Source organism: Abramis brama (genome assembly GCF_963993115.1).
Source record: "Abramis brama genome assembly, chromosome: 4".
In the NCBI taxonomy this organism is placed as follows: Eukaryota; Metazoa; Chordata; class Actinopteri; order Cypriniformes; family Leuciscidae; genus Abramis; species Abramis brama.
In genome coordinates, this window is record NC_139966.1 from 17,190,510 (window position 1) to 17,214,501 (window position 23,992).

Below are 23,992 nucleotides of genomic sequence, written 5' to 3' on the forward strand. Positions count from 1 at the left end.
ATAGGTATACACGCATACATAAAGTTGCAATCGAAATTATTCAACCCCCATGGCAAATCAGGTTTTTTGGCTAAATTTACAGACCTTTAGCTGTTTTCGATGAACAAATCAAACAAAAATTAAAGCTGCAAGCAGCATTTATCGGGGTTCAAGCAGTTAAGGCCTTTAAGGCCTTAAAGCACAAAAGCTTTAAAATCTATTAAGTTTTATTTAGCAAGCATGTAACCACTGACATAATAGATGGAAAAGACCATTTACAGCCAATACAGGCAATGTAACATAGGAAATACATGGTTTTAAAGCTGTTTAACATTTATAGGATTTCTATACATTTCTGCACTGGTTTGGTTCCGATCGGGCGAAAAACCTAGGACTAGTTAGTAAAAGTACGTTGTTGACAAAATTCAAAATGGTGGAAAATTTATCATGGCGGAAATTAACATTATCTAAATCTCGAAGATCGGATCAGATCGGATCGAATAATGATAATCGATTCAAGATCTTGAGAATCGGAATCGAATCGATTCTTGAAATTTGAATCGAAACCCAGCCCTACACAACACTGTGTAGCATGTAGTGCGCAACTTGACTTGATGTGCTACACCTAGATATAGTATTCGGTAGGGCATAATTAAATCAGAAGCAAGGATCATCTACTGGAGGGAGGAAATGGTGCAACAGGAGAGCAAATAGTTGACAATTTTGTTCTGATTCAAAGAGAAAATTATATTGATAAATTAAAAAGTTCTCTTTGTAGTTTGTTTCAGAAAGATGAGTGACAAATAAGAACAATAGAGAGTTAGTAAATGAAAACAGACATCACCGACTTGTTTCTTTTTAATGATTCAACAGCCTAAAAGCTTCGATTAAATTAGGTGAAGTTCGAAAGTGGAGCTTAAAGTTAAAAATAATTACCACCTAGTTTCATCACATCTATCTTTTTAACGAATCAGTGTTTTTGAACATGTTTGTACATGTACGGTTTAATGACTCAAAGACAATCCGTTGCTGTAACAATGTGACTGTGCACTGAGTGACAGCCTTTCAATGCGCAGAGACGCTGTTTAGTTTTCGCTACATTCGTTACAAAAAATGTCCTTGATTTTTGTGCATGCTATACACATCGTAACACTTATTTATATAGCAACACATAAATATAAAAAAACAAAAACAAACAAAAGAAAATTGTAGTTATCCTACCAGTTGATGGTTTCAAATTACAGTTCAAATGGGAAACAGGTCCATGGGCACTGGTTAGCATTTGTGCATGTAATTGCATCCACTAGGCAGGCGATTCACCTTCACATGATTATTTATGGCACAAAACAGGATACACTTGCCGATCACGTTCACATAGGGAAAAAAATAGAGAACAAGAAAACGCAGCCTTGGAAAACACAAGGCAAACGTACAATAATTAATTTCTGACTCAACATTTCAGTAACAAATGACATGCACAGCTCAAATGACACATTAATCCAAATTTATTTAACACATCGATTCGACACTCATAAAACAGTCACTGTCACAACTCATGATACAAAGATGTTAGCTACACGCGGTAGCTTTAGCCCACGGCTAACTAGTTCAGCTCGCGCTGTGACTGCGGCCTAGTCAACTCAGCTCATATCAAATCATTTCTGAAATAGATATCTGTCATAAGATAACATATGACAAAAAAAAAGTCACTCACCAAAACGAGACTGCATCACATATTCAATTAAAGAAGATTGTTCAATAAAGATTATCACACTATAAATCTTTACTCCGATTTCACCTTTTACACCTTTCTCTGACGACAAGTTGATGCATCCAAAGTTTCCAAGTGCACACAATCACAGTTCCCGATAGATTATGATGATCATTTAGTACAAGGAGTTTCTGAAGAAAGTTTCCGTGCTGCTGTCTCATCTGATCTATTCTGTTCTCTCATCATGCTGACAGCGGCAGCGCCTGCGCGAACAGTGGGCGGGCCTTAAGAATATGCCGCTACTGTTGGCTCTCAGGGGTGTCAGTCACTGCAGCACAATCAGTGATTGGACGAATCGCGTGTTTTTGCCCAGTGGTTTTTACCAGTGCATCAAGTAAATAAAAAAAATGGATGTAATTGAAAAAATAAATTTGTCCAGAACAGAGCAACAGGACTGAATTTAAACTGTTATAGAAGAGCTAATATACTGAGAATGAACTGGTGAAGGATTGTCTCTCTGCTTTATTTTATAAGAAATATTTCTGTGTCTAGAGTTCCTAATGCGCTGTACTCTCAACTTTTGTATAATAGTACTAGTCATATTTTTTTACACCAGGCATGAATAAAAGGAATGTTTTTTATTTCCTGTTTCGAAAACCACTGGAAACCAACGGACTGTAATGTATAGAGGAATGACAATATGGAATCATTTACCATTGATATCACACATTTTTACAAGAAAAATTAGTTTAAAAAAAATATTTAAAGGAATATTTAATGGCAAAATATATTAAATTGTTGATTTTGATATTTGGAATGGATGATGGGTTAGTGCGTTTCATTGACTTGACTTTTTATTGTTGTTGATTAAATGTAGTTTTGTATGATTTACTTTTTGGGACCCCAGGAAGAGTAGCCACTGCCTAGAAAGAGGCTAATGGGGATTCAAATAAACAAATAAACTTATATCATTGATGGAAAATACCATTTACAGCCAATACAGGCAATTTACTGAGGAAAGTTTTTTTGACAGTTATAGCACCACATCTTACCTGATCTCCACCACTTTTGTTAAGTGTCCTCAAAGTGTGCCCATGCATGTCTGTCAAATTTGTTGTAAATATCTCATTTTGTTTTGAAGTTTAGACACTTCTGTTTATGAGAGAATAAAAATGATCCATGGGTGACAATGATTTAAATTTTTTATTTGTTTATTTATTTTTGTCAGTTCCTATCTTAATTGTGACATTTGGGCGTTATTGTTTAGCTATTGATCTATGTTTTCAAATTTCAAGAAATTTGGACTATCGGTTTCGAAGATAATTGCAAGTTTTTTAAGTGCTTAATGACAATGATACACAAACTATAAGGAGAAACCTGGCATATTTGGTATTGTTGGACTCGGGAAGGATTGAGGATTTCAAAGGACTAACGGTTGGGTGCGTTTATAGCCATTTTCATAATTTTTTTTCCATGTTGTAGCGCCACCAAGTGGCCAATCGTCGCGATTTTTTTCAAGTAATCTCAGATTGAGCTCATAAACACGTTTCCCAAGATTAGCGAAAATATCTCTTTCCGTTCACGAGTTATAATTGTTTTAGTAAAAGTGGCCCTGGTGCCATCAAACATTTTGATTTCCCTTAGCGACTGTGAATTTAAATTAAGAATTTTTTTGATGATTATTGATAGTCTCTGTCCAGAGAATATTTCTGCATTGGTTTGGTTTCGATCGGGCGAAAAATCTAGGAGTAGTTCGCAAAAGTAGGTTTTTCAAAAAACCTCAATTTACTCAAAATTGGCGCCTGAAGGGCGAGCAAATCCGAGGCATGCATCTGGTCCGCCTCGAGCCAAGGATTCCAGCGATATAAGACACTTGAGCCTACGCCTCACGGTTGATGAGTTATGAGCCGTTTCGTACTTTTGCCCGCTGTAGCGCCCCCGTCAGGCCGATCGGGGCGGGCCTTGGTGACGCTGTAGGCGGTGTGAGTACTATCAGCCCCCAAAGTTTCAAGTCTCCACGACTTACGGTTTGGTCTGCCCGATCAGTTTTATGTCTGAATGTTGCATCATGGGAAAATTAACAATTACAATAGGTGTTCAGCACTGAAGTGCTTGAACCCCTAATAAGTGGCTAAAAAAGGGCCACAAAAAGGCCTCTAAAAAAAAAAACTATAGGGTCTAGGCGCTTGCCGTCTGCGCTGCTGCGTTCCAAAAACTTTATCCAGCCTTCTAACATGTGCCTCGGAGAGGAAAAAGAACGTTTGTTGCCCTTTTAGCTCATTTATCATGGAAATGTGGTGCATTTTTTTTTTTACCTTTTAAACTGTGACACCTCCACTGATGGCCCGATCTCCATAAAAGTTTGCACGCTTCTTTAGAATAATATGGCGCATGTGCTCAGCTAATTTGGTGAGGCTCTGCTCTTTTCCCCCCATTTTTCAGTCATTTAAATGTCATTTTGCATAGGGTAATACAGAGGCCTTCTCACCTTTATGACAGTTAAAGCGCCACCAATGGCCCGACGTCCATGAAAGTTTTCAAGCTTCTTCAGGATCACGTGACGCATGCGCATGCCCGATTTTGTGAGGTTGTATGCAAATCAGACAGCAAGATGGCCGCTTTCAGCCATTTCATGTGTTTTTTCCATAGAAATACATCATTTTGACACCCTTTTAACAGTTATAGCGCCACCAAGTGGCCAGTCGCTGCGCCCTTTTTCACGTGACCACAGAATGAGCTCGTACATGCGTGTGCTGAGTTTGGTGCAAAAATCTCGTTCCGTTCACGAGTTATAGCCAATTAAGCAAAATGGGCTCCTCCCACTTCGAACATTTTGGTGGCCCTTAGGGACCGTGAAGCGAAATTTACACTTTTTTTTGATAATTATTGACAATCAGACTCCAGAGAATCTTGCCGCACTGGTTTGGTTCCGGTCGGGCCAAAAACCTAGGACTAGTTCGCGAAAGTAGGTTTTTGGAAAAACCCCAAATACCCGAAAATTTTCCCAGGGTGACGAGCAAATCCGAGGCATGCATCTGGTCCGCCTCGAGCCAAGGATTCCAGCGATATAAGACACTTGAGCCTACGCCTCACGGTTGATGAGTTATGAGCCGTTTCGTACTTTTGCCCGCTGTAGCGCCCCCCGTCAGGCCGATCGGGGCGGGCCTTGGTGACGCTGTAGGCGGTGTGAGTACTATCAGCCCCCAAAGTTTCAAGTCTCCACGACTTACGGTTTGGTCTGCCCGATCAGTTTTATGTCTGAATGTTGCATCATGGGAAAATTAACAATTACAATAGGTGTTCAGCACTGAAGTGCTTGAACCCCTAATAAGTGGCTAAAAAAGGGCCACAAAAAGGCCTCTAAAAAAAAAACTATAGGGTCTAGGCGCTTGCCGTCTGCGCTGCTGCGTTCCAAAAACTTTATCCAGCCTTCTAACATGTGCCTCGGAGAGGAAAAAGAACGTTTGTTGCCCTTTTAGCTCATTTATCATGGAAATGTGGTGCATTTTTTTTTTTACCTTTTAAACTGTGACACCTCCACTGATGGCCCGATCTCCATAAAAGTTTGCACGCTTCTTTAGAATAATATGGCGCATGTGCTCAGCTAATTTGGTGAAGCTCTGCTCTTTTCCCCCCATTTTTCAGTCATTTAAATGTCATTTTGCATAGGGTAATACAGAGGCCTTCTCACCTTTATGACAGTTAAAGCGCCACCAATGGCCCGACGTCCATGAAAGTTTTCAAGCTTCTTCAGGATCACGTGACGCATGCGCATGCCCGATTTTGTGAGGTTGTATGCAAATCAGACAGCAAGATGGCCGCTTTCAGCCATTTCATGTGTTTTTTCCATAGAAATACATCATTTTGACACCCTTTTAACAGTTATAGCGCCACCAAGTGGCCAGTCGCTGCGCCCTTTTTCACGTGACCACAGAATGAGCTCGTACATGCGTGTGCTGAGTTTGGTGCAAAAATCTCGTTCCGTTCACGAGTTATAGCCAATTAAGCAAAATGGGCTCCTCCCACTTCGAACATTTTGGTGGCCCTTAGGGACCGTGAAGCGAAATTTACACTTTTTTTTGATAATTATTGACAATCAGACTCCAGAGAATCTTGCCGCACTGGTTTGGTTCCGGTCGGGCCAAAAACCTAGGACTAGTTCGCGAAAGTAGGTTTTTGGAAAAACCCCAAATACCCGAAAATTTTCCCAGGGTGACGAGCAAATCCGAGGCATGCATCTGGTCCGCCTCGAGCCAAGGATTCCAGCGATATAAGACACTTGAGCCTACGCCTCACGGTTGATGAGTTATGAGCCGTTTCGTACTTTTGCCCGCTGTAGCGCCCCCCGTCAGGCCGATCGGGGCGGGCCTTGGTGACGCTGTAGGCGGTGTGAGTACTATCAGCCCCCAAAGTTTCAAGTCTCCACGACTTACGGTTTGGTCTGCCCGATCAGTTTTATGTCTGAATGTTGCATCATGGGAAAATTAACAATTACAATAGGTGTTCAGCACTGAAGTGCTTGAACCCCTAATAAGTGGCTAAAAAAGGGCCACAAAAAGGCCTCTAAAAAAAAAACTATAGGGTCTAGGCGCTTGCCGTCTGCGCTGCTGCGTTCCAAAAACTTTATCCAGCCTTCTAACATGTGCCTCGGAGAGGAAAAAGAACGTTTGTTGCCCTTTTAGCTCATTTATCATGGAAATGTGGTGCATTTTTTTTTTTACCTTTTAAACTGTGACACCTCCACTGATGGCCCGATCTCCATAAAAGTTTGCACGCTTCTTTAGAATAATATGGCGCATGTGCTCAGCTAATTTGGTGAAGCTCTGCTCTTTTCCCCCCATTTTTCAGTCATTTAAATGTCATTTTGCATAGGGTAATACAGAGGCCTTCTCACCTTTATGACAGTTAAAGCGCCACCAATGGCCCGACGTCCATGAAAGTTTTCAAGCTTCTTCAGGATCACGTGACGCATGCGCATGCCCGATTTTGTGAGGTTGTATGCAAATCAGACAGCAAGATGGCCGCTTTCAGCCATTTCATGTGTTTTTTCCATAGAAATACATCATTTTGACACCCTTTTAACAGTTATAGCGCCACCAAGTGGCCAGTCGCTGCGCCCTTTTTCACGTGACCACAGAATGAGCTCGTACATGCGTGTGCTGAGTTTGGTGCAAAAATCTCGTTCCGTTCACGAGTTATAGCCAATTAAGCAAAATGGGCTCCTCCCACTTCGAACATTTTGGTGGCCCTTAGGGACCGTGAAGCGAAATTTACACTTTTTTTTGATAATTATTGACAATCAGACTCCAGAGAATCTTGCCGCACTGGTTTGGTTCCGGTCGGGCCAAAAACCTAGGACTAGTTCGCGAAAGTAGGTTTTTGGAAAAACCCCAAATACCCGAAAATTTTCCCAGGGTGACGAGCAAATCCGAGGCATGCATCTGGTCCGCCTCGAGCCAAGGATTCCAGCGATATAAGACACTTGAGCCTACGCCTCACGGTTGATGAGTTATGAGCCGTTTCGTACTTTTGCCCGCTGTAGCGCCCCCGTCAGGCCGATCGGGGCGGGCCTTGGTGACGCTGTAGGCGGTGTGAGTACTATCAGCCCCCAAAGTTTCAAGTCTCCACGACTTACGGTTTGGTCTGCCCGATCAGTTTTATGTCTGAATGTTGCATCATGGGAAAATTAACAATTACAATAGGTGTTCAGCACTGAAGTGCTTGAACCCCTAATAAGTGGCTAAAAAAGGGCCACAAAAAGGCCTCTAAAAAAAAAACTATAGGGTCTAGGCGCTTGCCGTCTGCGCTGCTGCGTTCCAAAAACTTTATCCAGCCTTCTAACATGTGCCTCGGAGAGGAAAAAGAACGTTTGTTGCCCTTTTAGCTCATTTATCATGGAAATGTGGTGCATTTTTTTTTTTACCTTTTAAACTGTGACACCTCCACTGATGGCCCGATCTCCATAAAAGTTTGCACGCTTCTTTAGAATAATATGGCGCATGTGCTCAGCTAATTTGGTGAAGCTCTGCTCTTTTCCCCCCATTTTTCAGTCATTTAAATGTCATTTTGCATAGGGTAATACAGAGGCCTTCTCACCTTTATGACAGTTAAAGCGCCACCAATGGCCCGACGTCCATGAAAGTTTTCAAGCTTCTTCAGGATCACGTGACGCATGCGCATGCCCGATTTTGTGAGGTTGTATGCAAATCAGACAGCAAGATGGCCGCTTTCAGCCATTTCATGTGTTTTTTCCATAGAAATACATCATTTTGACACCCTTTTAACAGTTATAGCGCCACCAAGTGGCCAGTCGCTGCGCCCTTTTTCACGTGACCACAGAATGAGCTCGTACATGCGTGTGCTGAGTTTGGTGCAAAAATCTCGTTCCGTTCACGAGTTATAGCCAATTAAGCAAAATGGGCTCCTCCCACTTCGAACATTTTGGTGGCCCTTAGGGACCGTGAAGCGAAATTTACACTTTTTTTTGATAATTATTGACAATCAGACTCCAGAGAATCTTGCCGCACTGGTTTGGTTCCGGTCGGGCCAAAAACCTAGGACTAGTTCGCGAAAGTAGGTTTTTGGAAAAACCCCAAATACCCGAAAATTTTCCCAGGGTGACGAGCAAATCCGAGGCATGCATCTGGTCCGCCTCGAGCCAAGGATTCCAGCGATATAAGACACTTGAGCCTACGCCTCACGGTTGATGAGTTATGAGCCGTTTCGTACTTTTGCCCGCTGTAGCGCCCCCGTCAGGCCGATCGGGGCGGGCCTTGGTGACGCTGTAGGCGGTGTGAGTACTATCAGCCCCCAAAGTTTCAAGTCTCCACGACTTACGGTTTGGTCTGCCCGATCAGTTTTATGTCTGAATGTTGCATCATGGGAAAATTAACAATTACAATAGGTGTTCAGCACTGAAGTGCTTGAACCCCTAATAAGTGGCTAAAAAAGGGCCACAAAAAGGCCTCTAAAAAAAAAAACTATAGGGTCTAGGCGCTTGCCGTCTGCGCTGCTGCGTTCCAAAAACTTTATCCAGCCTTCTAACATGTGCCTCGGAGAGGAAAAAGAACGTTTGTTGCCCTTTTAGCTCATTTATCATGGAAATGTGGTGCATTTTTTTTTTTACCTTTTAAACTGTGACACCTCCACTGATGGCCCGATCTCCATAAAAGTTTGCACGCTTCTTTAGAATAATATGGCGCATGTGCTCAGCTAATTTGGTGAGGCTCTGCTCTTTTCCCCCCATTTTTCAGTCATTTAAATGTCATTTTGCATAGGGTAATACAGAGGCCTTCTCACCTTTATGACAGTTAAAGCGCCACCAATGGCCCGACGTCCATGAAAGTTTTCAAGCTTCTTCAGGATCACGTGACGCATGCGCATGCCCGATTTTGTGAGGTTGTATGCAAATCAGACAGCAAGATGGCCGCTTTCAGCCATTTCATGTGTTTTTTCCATAGAAATACATCATTTTGACACCCTTTTAACAGTTATAGCGCCACCAAGTGGCCAGTCGTTGCGCCCTTTTTCACGTGACCACAGAATGAGCTTGTACATGCGTGTGCTGAGTTTGGTGCAAAAATCTCGTTCCGTTCACGAGTTATAGCCAATTAAGCAAAATGGGCTCCTCCCACTTCGAACATTTTGGTGGCCCTTAGGGACCGTGAAGCGAAATTTACACTTTTTTTTGATAATTATTGACAATCAGACTCCAGAGAATCTTGCCGCACTGGTTTGGTTCCGGTCGGGCCAAAAACCTAGGACTAGTTCGCGAAAGTAGGTTTTTGGAAAAACCCCAAATACCCGAAAATTTTCCCAGGGTGACGAGCAAATCCGAGGCATGCATCTGGTCCGCCTCGAGCCAAGGATTCCAGCGATATAAGACACTTGAGCCTACGCCTCACGGTTGATGAGTTATGAGCCGTTTCGTACTTTTGCCCGCTGTAGCGCCCCCCGTCAGGCCGATCGGGGCGGGCCTTGGTGACGCTGTAGGCGGTGTGAGTACTATCAGCCCCCAAAGTTTCAAGTCTCCACGACTTACGGTTTGGTCTGCCCGATCAGTTTTATGTCTGAATGTTGCATCATGGGAAAATTAACAATTACAATAGGTGTTCAGCACTGAAGTGCTTGAACCCCTAATAAGTGGCTAAAAAAGGGCCACAAAAAGGCCTCTAAAAAAAAAACTATAGGGTCTAGGCGCTTGCCGTCTGCGCTGCTGCGTTCCAAAAACTTTATCCAGCCTTCTAACATGTGCCTCGGAGAGGAAAAAGAACGTTTGTTGCCCTTTTAGCTCATTTATCATGGAAATGTGGTGCATTTTTTTTTTTACCTTTTAAACTGTGACACCTCCACTGATGGCCCGATCTCCATAAAAGTTTGCACGCTTCTTTAGAATAATATGGCGCATGTGCTCAGCTAATTTGGTGAAGCTCTGCTCTTTTCCCCCCATTTTTCAGTCATTTAAATGTCATTTTGCATAGGGTAATACAGAGGCCTTCTCACCTTTATGACAGTTAAAGCGCCACCAATGGCCCGACGTCCATGAAAGTTTTCAAGCTTCTTCAGGATCACGTGACGCATGCGCATGCCCGATTTTGTGAGGTTGTATGCAAATCAGACAGCAAGATGGCCGCTTTCAGCCATTTCATGTGTTTTTTCCATAGAAATACATCATTTTGACACCCTTTTAACAGTTATAGCGCCACCAAGTGGCCAGTCGCTGCGCCCTTTTTCACGTGACCACAGAATGAGCTCGTACATGCGTGTGCTGAGTTTGGTGCAAAAATCTCGTTCCGTTCACGAGTTATAGCCAATTAAGCAAAATGGGCTCCTCCCACTTCGAACATTTTGGTGGCCCTTAGGGACCGTGAAGCGAAATTTACACTTTTTTTTGATAATTATTGACAATCAGACTCCAGAGAATCTTGCCGCACTGGTTTGGTTCCGGTCGGGCCAAAAACCTAGGACTAGTTCGCGAAAGTAGGTTTTTGGAAAAACCCCAAATACCCGAAAATTTTCCCAGGGTGACGAGCAAATCCGAGGCATGCATCTGGTCCGCCTCGAGCCAAGGATTCCAGCGATATAAGACACTTGAGCCTACGCCTCACGGTTGATGAGTTATGAGCCGTTTCGTACTTTTGCCCGCTGTAGCGCCCCCGTCAGGCCGATCGGGGCGGGCCTTGGTGACGCTGTAGGCGGTGTGAGTACTATCAGCCCCCAAAGTTTCAAGTCTCCACGACTTACGGTTTGGTCTGCCCGATCAGTTTTATGTCTGAATGTTGCATCATGGGAAAATTAACAATTACAATAGGTGTTCAGCACTGAAGTGCTTGAACCCCTAATAAGTGGCTAAAAAAGGGCCACAAAAAGGCCTCTAAAAAAAAAAACTATAGGGTCTAGGCGCTTGCCGTCTGCGCTGCTGCGTTCCAAAAACTTTATCCAGCCTTCTAACATGTGCCTCGGAGAGGAAAAAGAACGTTTGTTGCCCTTTTAGCTCATTTATCATGGAAATGTGGTGCATTTTTTTTTTTACCTTTTAAACTGTGACACCTCCACTGATGGCCCGATCTCCATAAAAGTTTGCACGCTTCTTTAGAATAATATGGCGCATGTGCTCAGCTAATTTGGTGAGGCTCTGCTCTTTTCCCCCCATTTTTCAGTCATTTAAATGTCATTTTGCATAGGGTAATACAGAGGCCTTCTCACCTTTATGACAGTTAAAGCGCCACCAATGGCCCGACGTCCATGAAAGTTTTCAAGCTTCTTCAGGATCACGTGACGCATGCGCATGCCCGATTTTGTGAGGTTGTATGCAAATCAGACAGCAAGATGGCCGCTTTCAGCCATTTCATGTGTTTTTTCCATAGAAATACATCATTTTGACACCCTTTTAACAGTTATAGCGCCACCAAGTGGCCAGTCGTTGCGCCCTTTTTCACGTGACCACAGAATGAGCTCGTACATGCGTGTGCTGAGTTTGGTGCAAAAATCTCGTTCCGTTCACGAGTTATAGCCAATTAAGCAAAATGGGCTCCTCCCACTTCGAACATTTTGGTGGCCCTTAGGGACCGTGAAGCGAAATTTACACTTTTTTTTGATAATTATTGACAATCAGACTCCAGAGAATCTTGCCGCACTGGTTTGGTTCCGGTCGGGCCAAAAACCTAGGACTAGTTCGCGAAAGTAGGTTTTTGGAAAAACCCCAAATACCCGAAAATTTTCCCAGGGTGACGAGCAAATCCGAGGCATGCATCTGGTCCGCCTCGAGCCAAGGATTCCAGCGATATAAGACACTTGAGCCTACGCCTCACGGTTGATGAGTTATGAGCCGTTTCGTACTTTTGCCCGCTGTAGCGCCCCCCGTCAGGCCGATCGGGGCGGGCCTTGGTGACGCTGTAGGCGGTGTGAGTACTATCAGCCCCCAAAGTTTCAAGTCTCCACGACTTACGGTTTGGTCTGCCCGATCAGTTTTATGTCTGAATGTTGCATCATGGGAAAATTAACAATTACAATAGGTGTTCAGCACTGAAGTGCTTGAACCCCTAATAAGTGGCTAAAAAAGGGCCACAAAAAGGCCTCTAAAAAAAAAACTATAGGGTCTAGGCGCTTGCCATCTGCGCTGCTGCGTTCCAAAAACTTTATCCAGCCTTCTAACATGTGCCTCGGAGAGGAAAAAGAACGTTTGTTGCCCTTTTAGCTCATTTATCATGGAAATGTGGTGCATTTTTTTTTTTACCTTTTAAACTGTGACACCTCCACTGATGGCCCGATCTCCATAAAAGTTTGCACGCTTCTTTAGAATAATATGGCGCATGTGCTCAGCTAATTTGGTGAAGCTCTGCTCTTTTCCCCCCATTTTTCAGTCATTTAAATGTCATTTTGCATAGGGTAATACAGAGGCCTTCTCACCTTTATGACAGTTAAAGCGCCACCAATGGCCCGACGTCCATGAAAGTTTTCAAGCTTCTTCAGGATCACGTGACGCATGCGCATGCCCGATTTTGTGAGGTTGTATGCAAATCAGACAGCAAGATGGCCGCTTTCAGCCATTTCATGTGTTTTTTCCATAGAAATACATCATTTTGACACCCTTTTAACAGTTATAGCGCCACCAAGTGGCCAGTCGCTGCGCCCTTTTTCACGTGACCACAGAATGAGCTCGTACATGCGTGTGCTGAGTTTGGTGCAAAAATCTCGTTCCGTTCACGAGTTATAGCCAATTAAGCAAAATGGGCTCCTCCCACTTCGAACATTTTGGTGGCCCTTAGGGACCGTGAAGCGAAATTTACACTTTTTTTTGATAATTATTGACAATCAGACTCCAGAGAATCTTGCCGCACTGGTTTGGTTCCGGTCGGGCCAAAAACCTAGGACTAGTTCGCGAAAGTAGGTTTTTGGAAAAACCCCAAATACCCGAAAATTTTCCCAGGGTGACGAGCAAATCCGAGGCATGCATCTGGTCCGCCTCGAGCCAAGGATTCCAGCGATATAAGACACTTGAGCCTACGCCTCACGGTTGATGAGTTATGAGCCGTTTCGTACTTTTGCCCGCTGTAGCGCCCCCGTCAGGCCGATCGGGGCGGGCCTTGGTGACGCTGTAGGCGGTGTGAGTACTATCAGCCCCCAAAGTTTCAAGTCTCCACGACTTACGGTTTGGTCTGCCCGATCAGTTTTATGTCTGAATGTTGCATCATGGGAAAATTAACAATTACAATAGGTGTTCAGCACTGAAGTGCTTGAACCCCTAATAAGTGGCTAAAAAAGGGCCACAAAAAGGCCTCTAAAAAAAAAACTATAGGGTCTAGGCGCTTGCCGTCTGCGCTGCTGCGTTCCAAAAACTTTATCCAGCCTTCTAACATGTGCCTCGGAGAGGAAAAAGAACGTTTGTTGCCCTTTTAGCTCATTTATCATGGAAATGTGGTGCATTTTTTTTTTTACCTTTTAAACTGTGACACCTCCACTGATGGCCCGATCTCCATAAAAGTTTGCACGCTTCTTTAGAATAATATGGCGCATGTGCTCAGCTAATTTGGTGAAGCTCTGCTCTTTTCCCCCCATTTTTCAGTCATTTAAATGTCATTTTGCATAGGGTAATACAGAGGCCTTCTCACCTTTATGACAGTTAAAGCGCCACCAATGGCCCGACGTCCATGAAAGTTTTCAAGCTTCTTCAGGATCACGTGACGCATGCGCATGCCCGATTTTGTGAGGTTGTATGCAAATCAGACAGCAAGATGGCCGCTTTCAGCCATTTCATGTGTTTTTTCCATAGAAATACATCATTTTGACACCCTTTTAACAGTTATAGCGCCACCAAGTGGCCAGTCGCTGCGCCCTTTTTCACGTGACCACAGAATGAGCTCGTACATGCGTGTGCTGAGTTTGGTGCAAAAATCTCGTTCCGTTCACGAGTTATAGCCAATTAAGCAAAATGGGCTCCTCCCACTTCGAACATTTTGGTGGCCCTTAGGGACCGTGAAGCGAAATTTACACTTTTTTTTGATAATTATTGACAATCAGACTCCAGAGAATCTTGCCGCACTGGTTTGGTTCCGGTCGGGCCAAAAACCTAGGACTAGTTCGCGAAAGTAGGTTTTTGGAAAAACCCCAAATACCCGAAAATTTTCCCAGGGTGACGAGCAAATCCGAGGCATGCATCTGGTCCGCCTCGAGCCAAGGATTCCAGCGATATAAGACACTTGAGCCTACGCCTCACGGTTGATGAGTTATGAGCCGTTTCGTACTTTTGCCCGCTGTAGCGCCCCCGTCAGGCCGATCGGGGCGGGCCTTGGTGACGCTGTAGGCGGTGTGAGTACTATCAGCCCCCAAAGTTTCAAGTCTCCACGACTTACGGTTTGGTCTGCCCGATCAGTTTTATGTCTGAATGTTGCATCATGGGAAAATTAACAATTACAATAGGTGTTCAGCACTGAAGTGCTTGAACCCCTAATAAGTGGCTAAAAAAGGGCCACAAAAAGGCCTCTAAAAAAAAAAACTATAGGGTCTAGGCGCTTGCCGTCTGCGCTGCTGCGTTCCAAAAACTTTATCCAGCCTTCTAACATGTGCCTCGGAGAGGAAAAAGAACGTTTGTTGCCCTTTTAGCTCATTTATCATGGAAATGTGGTGCATTTTTTTTTTTACCTTTTAAACTGTGACACCTCCACTGATGGCCCGATCTCCATAAAAGTTTGCACGCTTCTTTAGAATAATATGGCGCATGTGCTCAGCTAATTTGGTGAGGCTCTGCTCTTTTCCCCCCATTTTTCAGTCATTTAAATGTCATTTTGCATAGGGTAATACAGAGGCCTTCTCACCTTTATGACAGTTAAAGCGCCACCAATGGCCCGACGTCCATGAAAGTTTTCAAGCTTCTTCAGGATCACGTGACGCATGCGCATGCCCGATTTTGTGAGGTTGTATGCAAATCAGACAGCAAGATGGCCGCTTTCAGCCATTTCATGTGTTTTTTCCATAGAAATACATCATTTTGACACCCTTTTAACAGTTATAGCGCCACCAAGTGGCCAGTCGCTGCGCCCTTTTTCACGTGACCACAGAATGAGCTCGTACATGCGTGTGCTGAGTTTGGTGCAAAAATCTCGTTCCGTTCACGAGTTATAGCCAATTAAGCAAAATGGGCTCCTCCCACTTCGAACATTTTGGTGGCCCTTAGGGACCGTGAAGCGAAATTTACACTTTTTTTTGATAATTATTGACAATCAGACTCCAGAGAATCTTGCCGCACTGGTTTGGTTCCGGTCGGGCCAAAAACCTAGGACTAGTTCGCGAAAGTAGGTTTTTGGAAAAACCCCAAATACCCGAAAATTTTCCCAGGGTGACGAGCAAATCCGAGGCATGCATCTGGTCCGCCTCGAGCCAAGGATTCCAGCGATATAAGACACTTGAGCCTACGCCTCACGGTTGATGAGTTATGAGCCGTTTCGTACTTTTGCCCGCTGTAGCGCCCCCCGTCAGGCCGATCGGGGCGGGCCTTGGTGACGCTGTAGGCGGTGTGAGTACTATCAGCCCCCAAAGTTTCAAGTCTCCACGACTTACGGTTTGGTCTGCCCGATCAGTTTTATGTCTGAATGTTGCATCATGGGAAAATTAACAATTACAATAGGTGTTCAGCACTGAAGTGCTTGAACCCCTAATAAGTGGCTAAAAAAGGGCCACAAAAAGGCCTCTAAAAAAAAACTATAGGGTCTAGGCGCTTGCCGTCTGCGCTGCTGCGTTCCAAAAACTTTATCCAGCCTTCTAACATGTGCCTCGGAGAGGAAAAAGAACGTTTGTTGCCCTTTTAGCTCATTTATCATGGAAATGTGGTGCATTTTTTTTTTTACCTTTTAAACTGTGACACCTCCACTGATGGCCCGATCTCCATAAAAGTTTGCACGCTTCTTTAGAATAATATGGCGCATGTGCTCAGCTAATTTGGTGAAGCTCTGCTCTTTTCCCCCCATTTTTCAGTCATTTAAATGTCATTTTGCATAGGGTAATACAGAGGCCTTCTCACCTTTATGACAGTTAAAGCGCCACCAATGGCCCGACGTCCATGAAAGTTTTCAAGCTTCTTCAGGATCACGTGACGCATGCGCATGCCCGATTTTGTGAGGTTGTATGCAAATCAGACAGCAAGATGGCCGCTTTCAGCCATTTCATGTGTTTTTTCCATAGAAATACATCATTTTGACACCCTTTTAACAGTTATAGCGCCACCAAGTGGCCAGTCGCTGCGCCCTTTTTCACGTGACCACAGAATGAGCTCGTACATGCGTGTGCTGAGTTTGGTGCAAAAATCTCGTTCCGTTCACGAGTTATAGCCAATTAAGCAAAATGGGCTCCTCCCACTTCGAACATTTTGGTGGCCCTTAGGGACCGTGAAGCGAAATTTACACTTTTTTTTGATAATTATTGACAATCAGACTCCAGAGAATCTTGCCGCACTGGTTTGGTTCCGGTCGGGCCAAAAACCTAGGACTAGTTCGCGAAAGTAGGTTTTTGGAAAAACCCCAAATACCCGAAAATTTTCCCAGGGTGACGAGCAAATCCGAGGCATGCATCTGGTCCGCCTCGAGCCAAGGATTCCAGCGATATAAGACACTTGAGCCTACGCCTCACGGTTGATGAGTTATGAGCCGTTTCGTACTTTTGCCCGCTGTAGCGCCCCCGTCAGGCCGATCGGGGCGGGCCTTGGTGACGCTGTAGGCGGTGTGAGTACTATCAGCCCCCAAAGTTTCAAGTCTCCACGACTTACGGTTTGGTCTGCCCGATCAGTTTTATGTCTGAATGTTGCATCATGGGAAAATTAACAATTACAATAGGTGTTCAGCACTGAAGTGCTTGAACCCCTAATAAGTGGCTAAAAAAGGGCCACAAAAAGGCCTCTAAAAAAAAAAACTATAGGGTCTAGGCGCTTGCCGTCTGCGCTGCTGCGTTCCAAAAACTTTATCCAGCCTTCTAACATGTGCCTCGGAGAGGAAAAAGAACGTTTGTTGCCCTTTTAGCTCATTTATCATGGAAATGTGGTGCATTTTTTTTTTTACCTTTTAAACTGTGACACCTCCACTGATGGCCCGATCTCCATAAAAGTTTGCACGCTTCTTTAGAATAATATGGCGCATGTGCTCAGCTAATTTGGTGAGGCTCTGCTCTTTTCCCCCCATTTTTCAGTCATTTAAATGTCATTTTGCATAGGGTAATACAGAGGCCTTCTCACCTTTATGACAGTTAAAGCGCCACCAATGGCCCGACGTCCATGAAAGTTTTCAAGCTTCTTCAGGATCACGTGACGCATGCGCATGCCCGATTTTGTGAGGTTGTATGCAAATCAGACAGCAAGATGGCCGCTTTCAGCCATTTCATGTGTTTTTTCCATAGAAATACATCATTTTGACACCCTTTTAACAGTTATAGCGCCACCAAGTGGCCAGTCGCTGCGCCCTTTTTCACGTGACCACAGAATGAGCTCGTACATGCGTGTGCTGAGTTTGGTGCAAAAATCTCGTTCCGTTCACGAGTTATAGCCAATTAAGCAAAATGGGCTCCTCCCACTTCGAACATTTTGGTGGCCCTTAGGGACCGTGAAGCGAAATTTACACTTTTTTTTGATAATTATTGACAATCAGACTCCAGAGAATCTTGCCGCACTGGTTTGGTTCCGGTCGGGCCAAAAACCTAGGACTAGTTCGCGAAAGTAGGTTTTTGGAAAAACCCCAAATACCCGAAAATTTTCCCAGGGTGACGAGCAAATCCGAGGCATGCATCTGGTCCGCCTCGAGCCAAGGATTCCAGCGATATAAGACACTTGAGCCTACGCCTCACGGTTGATGAGTTATGAGCCGTTTCGTACTTTTGCCCGCTGTAGCGCCCCCCGTCAGGCCGATCGGGGCGGGCCTTGGTGACGCTGTAGGCGGTGTGAGTACTATCAGCCCCCAAAGTTTCAAGTCTCCACGACTTACGGTTTGGTCTGCCCGATCAGTTTTATGTCTGAATGTTGCATCATGGGAAAATTAACAATTACAATAGGTGTTCAGCACTGAAGTGCTTGAACCCCTAATAAGTGGCTAAAAAAGGGCCACAAAAAGGCCTCTAAAAAAAAAACTATAGGGTCTAGGCGCTTGCCGTCTGCGCTGCTGCGTTCCAAAAACTTTATCCAGCCTTCTAACATGTGCCTCGGAGAGGAAAAAGAACGTTTGTTGCCCTTTTAGCTCATTTATCATGGAAATGTGGTGCATTTTTTTTTTTACCTTTTAAACTGTGACACCTCCACTGATGGCCCGATCTCCATAAAAGTTTGCACGCTTCTTTAGAATAATATGGCGCATGTGCTCAGCTAATTTGGTGAAGCTCTGCTCTTTTCCCCCCATTTTTCAGTCATTTAAATGTCATTTTGCATAGGGTAATACAGAGGCCTTCTCACCTTTATGACAGTTAAAGCGCCACCAATGGCCCGACGTCCATGAAAGTTTTCAAGCTTCTTCAGGATCACGTGACGCATGCGCATGCCCGATTTTGTGAGGTTGTATGCAAATCAGACAGCAAGATGGCCGCTTTCAGCCATTTCATGTGTTTTTTCCATAGAAATACATCATTTTGACACCCTTTTAACAGTTATAGCGCCACCAAGTGGCCAGTCGCTGCGCCCTTTTTCACGTGACCACAGAATGAGCTCGTACATGCGTGTGCTGAGTTTGGTGCAAAAATCTCGTTCCGTTCACGAGTTATAGCCAATTAAGCAAAATGGGCTCCTCCCACTTCGAACATTTTGGTGGCCCTTAGGGACCGTGAAGCGAAATTTACACTTTTTTTTGATAATTATTGACAATCAGACTCCAGAGAATCTTGCCGCACTGGTTTGGTTCCGGTCGGGCCAAAAACCTAGGACTAGTTCGCGAAAGTAGGTTTTTGGAAAAACCCCAAATACCCGAAAATTTTCCCAGGGTGACGAGCAAATCCGAGGCATGCATCTGGTCCGCCTCGAGCCAAGGATTCCAGCGATATAAGACACTTGAGCCTACGCCTCACGGTTGATGAGTTATGAGCCGTTTCGTACTTTTGCCCGCTGTAGCGCCCCCCGTCAGGCCGATCGGGGCGGGCCTTGGTGACGCTGTAGGCGGTGTGAGTACTATCAGCCCCCAAAGTTTCAAGTCTCCACGACTTACGGTTTGGTCTGCCCGATCAGTTTTATGTCTGAATGTTGCATCATGGGAAAATTAACAATTACAATAGGTGTTCAGCACTGAAGTGCTTGAACCCCTAATAAGTGGCTAAAAAAGGGCCACAAAAAGGCCTCTAAAAAAAAAACTATAGGGTCTAGGCGCTTGCCGTCTGCGCTGCTGCGTTCCAAAAACTTTATCCAGCCTTCTAACATGTGCCTCGGAGAGGAAAAAGAACGTTTGTTGCCCTTTTAGCTCATTTATCATGGAAATGTGGTGCATTTTTTTTTTTACCTTTTAAACTGTGACACCTCCACTGATGGCCCGATCTCCATAAAAGTTTGCACGCTTCTTTAGAATAATATGGCGCATGTGCTCAGCTAATTTGGTGAGGCTCTGCTCTTTTCCCCCCATTTTTCAGTCATTTAAATGTCATTTTGCATAGGGTAATACAGAGGCCTTCTCACCTTTATGACAGTTAAAGCGCCACCAATGGCCCGACGTCCATGAAAGTTTTCAAGCTTCTTCAGGATCACGTGACGCATGCGCATGCCCGATTTTGTGAGGTTGTATGCAAATCAGACAGCAAGATGGCCGCTTTCAGCCATTTCATGTGTTTTTTCCATAGAAATACATCATTTTGACACCCTTTTAACAGTTATAGCGCCACCAAGTGGCCAGTCGCTGCGCCCTTTTTCACGTGACCACAGAATGAGCTCGTACATGCGTGTGCTGAGTTTGGTGCAAAAATCTCGTTCCGTTCACGAGTTATAGCCAATTAAGCAAAATGGGCTCCTCCCACTTCGAACATTTTGGTGGCCCTTAGGGACCGTGAAGCGAAATTTACACTTTTTTTTGATAATTATTGACAATCAGACTCCAGAGAATCTTGCCGCACTGGTTTGGTTCCGGTCGGGCCAAAAACCTAGGACTAGTTCGCGAAAGTAGGTTTTTGGAAAAACCCCAAATACCCGAAAATTTTCCCAGGGTGACGAGCAAATCCGAGGCATGCATCTGGTCCGCCTCGAGCCAAGGATTCCAGCGATATAAGACACTTGAGCCTACGCCTCACGGTTGATGAGTTATGAGCCGTTTCGTACTTTTGCCCGCTGTAGCGCCCCCCGTCAGGCCGATCGGGGCGGGCCTTGGTGACGCTGTAGGCGGTGTGAGTACTATCAGCCCCCAAAGTTTCAAGTCTCCACGACTTACGGTTTGGTCTGCCCGATCAGTTTTATGTCTGAATGTTGCATCATGGGAAAATTAACAATTACAATAGGTGTTCAGCACTGAAGTGCTTGAACCCCTAATAAGTGGCTAAAAAAGGGCCACAAAAAGGCCTCTAAAAAAAAAACTATAGGGTCTAGGCGCTTGCCGTCTGCGCTGCTGCGTTCCAAAAACTTTATCCAGCCTTCTAACATGTGCCTCGGAGAGGAAAAAGAACGTTTGTTGCCCTTTTAGCTCATTTATCATGGAAATGTGGTGCATTTTTTTTTTTACCTTTTAAACTGTGACACCTCCACTGATGGCCCGATCTCCATAAAAGTTTGCACGCTTCTTTAGAATAATATGGCGCATGTGCTCAGCTAATTTGGTGAAGCTCTGCTCTTTTCCCCCCATTTTTCAGTCATTTAAATGTCATTTTGCATAGGGTAATACAGAGGCCTTCTCACCTTTATGACAGTTAAAGCGCCACCAATGGCCCGACGTCCATGAAAGTTTTCAAGCTTCTTCAGGATCACGTGACGCATGCGCATGCCCGATTTTGTGAGGTTGTATGCAAATCAGACAGCAAGATGGCCGCTTTCAGCCATTTCATGTGTTTTTTCCATAGAAATACATCATTTTGACACCCTTTTAACAGTTATAGCGCCACCAAGTGGCCAGTCGCTGCGCCCTTTTTCACGTGACCACAGAATGAGCTCGTACATGCGTGTGCTGAGTTTGGTGCAAAAATCTCGTTCCGTTCACGAGTTATAGCCAATTAAGCAAAATGGGCTCCTCCCACTTCGAACATTTTGGTGGCCCTTAGGGACCGTGAAGCGAAATTTACACTTTTTTTTGATAATTATTGACAATCAGACTCCAGAGAATCTTGCCGCACTGGTTTGGTTCCGGTCGGGCCAAAAACCTAGGACTAGTTCGCGAAAGTAGGTTTTTGGAAAAACCCCAAATACCCGAAAATTTTCCCAGGGTGACGAGCAAATCCGAGGCATGCATCTGGTCCGCCTCGAGCCAAGGATTCCAGCGATATAAGACACTTGAGCCTACGCCTCACGGTTGATGAGTTATGAGCCGTTTCGTACTTTTGCCCGCTGTAGCGCCCCCCGTCAGGCCGATCGGGGCGGGCCTTGGTGACGCTGTAGGCGGTGTGAGTACTATCAGCCCCCAAAGTTTCAAGTCTCCACGACTTACGGTTTGGTCTGCCCGATCAGTTTTATGTCTGAATGTTGCATCATGGGAAAATTAACAATTACAATAGGTGTTCAGCACTGAAGTGCTTGAACCCCTAATAAGTGGCTAAAAAAGGGCCACAAAAAGGCCTCTAAAAAAAAAACTATAGGGTCTAGGCGCTTGCCGTCTGCGCTGCTGCGTTCCAAAAACTTTATCCAGCCTTCTAACATGTGCCTCGGAGAGGAAAAAGAACGTTTGTTGCCCTTTTAGCTCATTTATCATGGAAATGTGGTGCATTTTTTTTTTTACCTTTTAAACTGTGACACCTCCACTGATGGCCCGATCTCCATAAAAGTTTGCACGCTTCTTTAGAATAATATGGCGCATGTGCTCAGCTAATTTGGTGAAGCTCTGCTCTTTTCCCCCCATTTTTCAGTCATTTAAATGTCATTTTGCATAGGGTAATACAGAGGCCTTCTCACCTTTATGACAGTTAAAGCGCCACCAATGGCCCGACGTCCATGAAAGTTTTCAAGCTTCTTCAGGATCACGTGACGCATGCGCATGCCCGATTTTGTGAGGTTGTATGCAAATCAGACAGCAAGATGGCCGCTTTCAGCCATTTCATGTGTTTTTTCCATAGAAATACATCATTTTGACACCCTTTTAACAGTTATAGCGCCACCAAGTGGCCAGTCGCTGCGCCCTTTTTCACGTGACCACAGAATGAGCTCGTACATGCGTGTGCTGAGTTTGGTGCAAAAATCTCGTTCCGTTCACGAGTTATAGCCAATTAAGCAAAATGGGCTCCTCCCACTTCGAACATTTTGGTGGCCCTTAGGGACCGTGAAGCGAAATTTACACTTTTTTTTGATAATTATTGACAATCAGACTCTAGAGAATCTTGTCGCACTGGTTTGGTTCCGGTCGGGCCAAAAACCTAGGACTAGTTCGCGAAAGTAGGTTTTTGGAAAAACCCCAAATACCCGAAAATTTTCCCAGGGTGACGAGCAAATCCGAGGCATGCATCTGGTCCGCCTCGAGCCAAGGATTCCAGCGATATAAGACACTTGAGCCTACGCCTCACGGTTGATGAGTTATGAGCCGTTTCGTACTTTTGCCCGCTGTAGCGCCCCCGTCAGGCCGATCGGGGCGGGCCTTGGTGACGCTGTAGGCGGTGTGAGTACTATCAGCCCCCAAAGTTTCAAGTCTCCACGACTTACGGTTTGGTCTGCCCGATCAGTTTTATGTCTGAATGTTGCATCATGGGAAAATTAACAATTACAATAGGTGTTCAGCACTGAAGTGCTTGAACCCCTAATAAGTGGCTAAAAAAGGGCCACAAAAAGGCCTCTAAAAAAAAAAACTATAGGGTCTAGGCGCTTGCCGTCTGCGCTGCTGCGTTCCAAAAACTTTATCCAGCCTTCTAACATGTGCCTCGGAGAGGAAAAAGAACGTTTGTTGCCCTTTTAGCTCATTTATCATGGAAATGTGGTGCATTTTTTTTTTTACCTTTTAAACTGTGACACCTCCACTGATGGCCCGATCTCCATAAAAGTTTGCACGCTTCTTTAGAATAATATGGCGCATGTGCTCAGCTAATTTGGTGAGGCTCTGCTCTTTTCCCCCCATTTTTCAGTCATTTAAATGTCATTTTGCATAGGGTAATACAGAGGCCTTCTCACCTTTATGACAGTTAAAGCGCCACCAATGGCCCGACGTCCATGAAAGTTTTCAAGCTTCTTCAGGATCACGTGACGCATGCGCATGCCCGATTTTGTGAGGTTGTATGCAAATCAGACAGCAAGATGGCCGCTTTCAGCCATTTCATGTGTTTTTTCCATAGAAATACATCATTTTGACACCCTTTTAACAGTTATAGCGCCACCAAGTGGCCAGTCGCTGCGCCCTTTTTCACGTGACCACAGAATGAGCTCGTACATGCGTGTGCTGAGTTTGGTGCAAAAATCTCGTTCCGTTCACGAGTTATAGCCAATTAAGCAAAATGGGCTCCTCCCACTTCGAACATTTTGGTGGCCCTTAGGGACCGTGAAGCGAAATTTACACTTTTTTTTGATAATTATTGACAATCAGACTCCAGAGAATCTTGCCGCACTGGTTTGGTTCCGGTCGGGCCAAAAACCTAGGACTAGTTCGCGAAAGTAGGTTTTTGGAAAAACCCCAAATACCCGAAAATTTTCCCAGGGTGACGAGCAAATCCGAGGCATGCATCTGGTCCGCCTCGAGCCAAGGA

The 23,992-nt window shown here is 44.7% G+C and overlaps 1 protein-coding gene across 1 annotated transcript in view; it reads right to left on the reverse strand.

Annotated features, from left to right (window-relative positions):
* The window catches only part of LOC311081730 (membrane-spanning 4-domains subfamily A member 8-like), a 352,363-nt gene that overhangs the window by 33,521 nt on the left and 294,850 nt on the right, over nucleotides 1-23,992 (reverse strand). The gene's annotated exons all lie outside the window — the stretch shown is intronic.